Source organism: Tupaia chinensis, unplaced genomic scaffold (assembly GCF_000334495.1).
Source record: "Tupaia chinensis unplaced genomic scaffold, TupChi_1.0 Scaffold000251_1, whole genome shotgun sequence".
Taxonomy (NCBI): domain Eukaryota; kingdom Metazoa; phylum Chordata; class Mammalia; order Scandentia; family Tupaiidae; genus Tupaia; species Tupaia belangeri.
The window spans coordinates 1,292,829-1,297,851 of record NW_006159731.1 but is presented as its reverse complement, the minus strand read 5'-3'; the positions used below and the strand labels follow the sequence as shown (position 1 = coordinate 1,297,851).

The window sequence follows — 5,023 nt, the reverse complement described above, 5'->3', positions numbered from 1 at the left end:
GAATCTGATCAGAGAGCTCCAGAAACCAGATCTTGAAAGGTCAGAGTGACTAAGGATGGTGAACTCATTTCTGATGAGGGGAAGGGTCAGAGGGAAGTGAGAAGCTCGAGTGACATGAGTGGGGTGGAGGAGCATTGGAGGCAGATGAGCAATGAGCAGTAGCCCTCGTTGTTCTCCTTCAGTACCTCATGTGGGAGTTTCTATGGGACGAGGATGCTAGATTTCTGGTGGTTGGGCCCTTCCCAGAAAGAACAGTAATAACAGTTAATATATGCCCAACCCTGCTAAGCTCTGTACATCCGTTGTATCTTCAGGCCAGAGCTGGAGACATCTGTTTGTCTCCAGTAGGACATCCTGTCCTTTGCCTCCCTCTCCCTTCCCCTCACAGTTCTGTCTCAAATCACTTCCCAGCAAAGGCTTGCCCTTGTCCCTCCAGGGATGCCCCAATGTTCCCCATACCTCCCTCCTGGCACCTTTGCTCAGGCTGTGGTTTGGCCCTGGAGGCTTGGACAGGACAGGGGCACCCTGAGCTGAAACTCAGGGAATGGGAAAGTTCTGTTTGCTTGCGGCATGACAAGTCATTTGGCTGTTGATATATCTTCCTTGTGAGCACTCCTTACTGGCAGTGACCTTCACACAGGGCATATAGACCATTTGAGGAGGACCAGACCTGACAGGCCTGCTTCCCTCCCTCATTCTCCTCCAGTAAGAGATATTAGGAAGATATCTTTCTGACAAATTTCTTCCTGTAGAAATTTCTAAGTACTCAGCCACTTCACAAGTTTGCTTAAAACTATACCAAACTATACTTGAATACATTTCCTGAGATTTCCTGTGATAGCATGACTCCAAAGATGGCTGTCATCAATGGTTGCCCTACCTGTAGGCAATAGCCTTTCTTCCAGGAGGAGGCGGAGTCTCCCACTCCACACCCATGTATCCAGAATTGCCTTTGACTGCTCTCAACAGCAGAATACAGTGGAATAACATTGTGCCAACTCTGGGGCCTGGTCTTTAAGAGGACTGGCAGTCCTCTTCAAGGCCTGAGTGCAGTGGAAGAAATCCAGGTCATTTTACTGGAGAAAGACCATTTGGAGGAGTATGGAGACATCATAACTGTGCATAAAGAAGTACATAAAGAAGCTATGTTAAATGTCCAGCCCAGTCAAGCCTTCTGATGACCCAAGTCCCAGACTTCCAAGCCAGGACCACTGAGCTCAGTCCCATCAATCCACAGAACCGTGAAAGATAATAATAAATTATTGTTTTAACTAACACATCATTGATTACCATGAAAAAAAGTAGAAAAGCTCCTGCCGCCGGCAAGACCTGTCTGCCGCTGCAGCTGGGACCCTGTGTTAGCACCTACCCCAAGCACGATGCTCCCAAAAAAGGGAGGTGATGGAATTAAACCACCCCCAGTCATTGGAAGATTTGGAACCTCACTGAAAAGTGGTATTGTGGGATTGCCAAATGTTGGGAAATCTACCTTCTGCAATGTATTAATAGTCAGGCTTTAGCGGAAAACTTCCCATTCTGTACAGTTGATCCTAATGAGAGCAGAGTCCCTGTGCCAGACAAAAGGATTGACTTTCTTTGCCAGTACCACAAACCAGCAAGCAAAATTCCTGCCTTTCTAAATGTAGTGGATATTGCTGGCCTTGTGATGGGAGCTCACAATAGGCAAGGCCTAGGAAATGTCTTTCTTTCTCATATTAGTGCCTGTGACAGGACCTTTCATCTAACAGGTGTTTTTGAAGATGATGCTATCACGCATGTTGAAGGAAGTGTAGATCCTATTCAAGATACAGAGATAATACATGAAAAGCTTCAGCTTAAAGATGAGGAAATGATTGGGCCCATAATAGATAAACTAGAAAAGGTGGCTGTGAGAGGAGGAAGTAAAAAAAACTAAAACCTGAATATGACATAATGTGCAAAGTCAAATCCTGGGTTATAGATCAAAAGAAACCTTTTTGCATCTGTCACGATTGGAATGACAAAGAGATTGAAGTTTTGACTAAACACTTATTTTTTTACTTCAAAACCAATGGTCTACCTGGTTAATCTTTCTGAAAAAGATTACATTAGGAAGAAAAACAAATGGTTGATAAAAAATTAATGAGTGGGTGGACAAGTATGACCCAGGTACCTTGGTCATTCCTTTCAGTGGGGCCTTGGAACTCAAGTTGCAAGAATTGAGTGCTGAGGAGAGACAGAAGTATCTGGAAGCGAACATGACACAAAGGGCTTTGCCAAAGATCATTAAGGCTGGGTTTGCAGCACTCCAACTAGAATACTTTTTCACTGCAGGCCCAGATGAAGTGCATGCGTAGACCATCAGGAAAGGGGTGAAGGCTGCCCAGGCTGCAGGGAAGATTCACACAGATTTTGAAAAGGAATTCCTTATGGCTGAAGTAATGAAATATGAAGATGTTAAACAGAAGGGATCTGAACATGCAGTCAAGGCTGCCGGAAAATACAGACAAGAAGGCAGAAATTATATTGTTGAAGATGGAGATATTATCGTCTTCAAATTTAACACACCTCAACAACTGAAGAAGGAACAGATTTTAGTTGCTCAGATAAATGTTCACCTCCAAAAGGCATTGTTTTTTTTGTAATTAAAATTTCTGAAAACTGAAGGGACAAATAAAGTTGAGGGGATAAGAATCTTCTACAAACAAATTACTTTTGTTTATTTTAAATTAAAATACTATGTACCTCCTTCTGTAAATGTGAACAGCTTTGCTTTTCACGTGATTAAGACCTACTCCAAATTGTAGAAGCTTTTCAGGAACCATATTACTCTCCTGACACTTCATTAATCTCCATCATGTATGCCAAGCCTGACACATTTGACAGTGAGGACAATGTGGCTTGCTCCTCTTTGAATCTACAGATAATGCATGTTTTACAGTACTCCAGATGTCAGCACTCAATAAAACATTTGACAAAACCAAAAAAAAAAAAGTAGAAAAGAAAACCAAGCAGAGCAATAGTTAAGCAATTTGTACATATGATACTTTATATAGCATTTAAATAATTTAAATAATGCTCAAGAAGAATTTTAATATCATCATAAAATGTTAATAGAGAAAAAAAGAAAGAAAAAAATCACTAACTTGTAAATACTGCATGATTTCTATCATATAACATACTGTATATGCATATAGTCACTGTTGAAAGTAAGTTTACCAAAATTTTATTGACGTTTTTAACTGGTTGTAGAAATTGGATGATAGTTATCATCTCTCTCTTTCCTAATAGTCAGAAAGCTACGCATGATCCGAAGAGAGACATCACCTCCAATGGGAGATGATCATGCTGCAATCCTTTCTCCTTTATTTTTCTATCCTTTCAGGATTTGGGGCATGAACACATATGCACCCAGTATGATTTTCAAGCCTCTAAGATTGGGATTTGAACCACGGTCAGCCATGTAGAAACTGGTTCACTTAACCTCTAGGTTACAGGGTCACCCCTGTTATTTTCTTCTTTATGCTTTACTAAATTTCTCCAAGGCTTTTTTGGTAGTATTATATTGTTATATTTCTTATAAAAGTAATGCATGCCCATTACAAAAAAAATTCACACAATATAAAAAGACAGAAAGATAAAGTAATAGTCAACCCAAGCCTACTAGAAATAACTAGTCAACATTTTAATGTTGGGACCAGCAGGTGGCATGGTGTTAAGAGTGCTGGACTGCATAGCTGACCACGATTTGAGTCCTGGAGCTGGTGGCTTGCTTTCTCACTTTCTCTGTGTCCCTCTCTGGTCAAATTAAAATAAATAAAGTTAAGTAAAATCATTATTTTAAAAAACACATTTTAATGTTATTTTTTTTTTCTTTTTTGGAGAGGTTTTTGCTATAGGGCATGTGCGCTCGCCAGACAGAGAGAGACAGAGAGACAGAAAGTGAGAAACCACCCTCACAGGGGGGATGGCCACGCCACAATCCCTTCTCCTCCATTCTCCTCTCGGGATCTTGGGCACGCACGCACACATGCTCGGCATGAGTTTAAGCTGCCAGGTCTGGGACTCGAACCACGGTTGACTATGTGGGAGTCCAGCAACATAGCCATTATGCTAACTGCTGGTCCCTAAATGTTAATATTTAGAATTTTGTCCTCTGTAGATCTTCATATATAAATGTGCATTTTAAATAGGCTAAGATGCTACATTCTATTTATCTTTTGTTTTGTTTGTTTTTAATTTGTTAGGGGACACGTGTACTCACCAGAGAGACAAAGAGGGAGAGAGAACATGAGAAAGCATCCCACCCTAGGGTGTGGGTGGTCATGTCACAATCACTCTCTTCTATTTCTTTAGGGATTTGGGGCATGCATGCACACACTCCTAGCATATTTTTCTGTTTTTTCACCAGAAAATAAACACCAACTTTACTAAAACACTAGCAACAGAAAGGGTTTCCAATTTTTCAGAAGAAAAACAACATGAAACCAGCATCAGGTAAACATTACAAGAGGAAAGACCCACATTTGTTGTTCCAAGAGCTTCCCACCACATGCTGGAGATTTTTCAAGGACAAGCGCTATCAGAATTGCTGTGAGAACACGGTTTCACGACGGGTAGCTTCATCATCAGCTCCTCAAACAAGAGGACTGCAATGATGGTATCCCTGTTCAGAAGCACTTGGTGCAGAGAGAATATACCAATATGGAGAACAGGGCCTTGCTTTTTGAACTGAAGAAAAACCATAAACTAATCAACTTCTGATACAGTCTGCCAATGTGCTCAATGGGGCATCCTTGTCCATTTCTACCATGTCTGGGCGAGGGCAAAAGAAAGGTGGCAAGGTGCCAGTACTTGGCAGGCGATTCTGGTGATGCTCTGTGCTCTTACTCTCTTCTGCTGGTAGTAGGAGGCATCTTTCTGGCAGCTGCAGCAGTGTGATTGGGGAAGGAGGGGCCATCCACCAATCACCTCTCCTTTTTTTTTTTTTTTTTTTTTTTTTTGAGGGGTTTTTTCCCTTTGGGGGGTTGTTGCTCTCCCGAAA

General features: G+C 41.5%; 1 pseudogene; it reads left to right on the top strand.

The window, feature by feature from the left end:
• Positions 1 to 1,379: 1,379 nt before the first annotated feature.
• LOC102484730 (obg-like ATPase 1 pseudogene) lies at positions 1,380 to 4,743 on the top strand (annotated as a pseudogene).
• Positions 4,744 to 5,023: the final 280 nt, after the last annotated feature.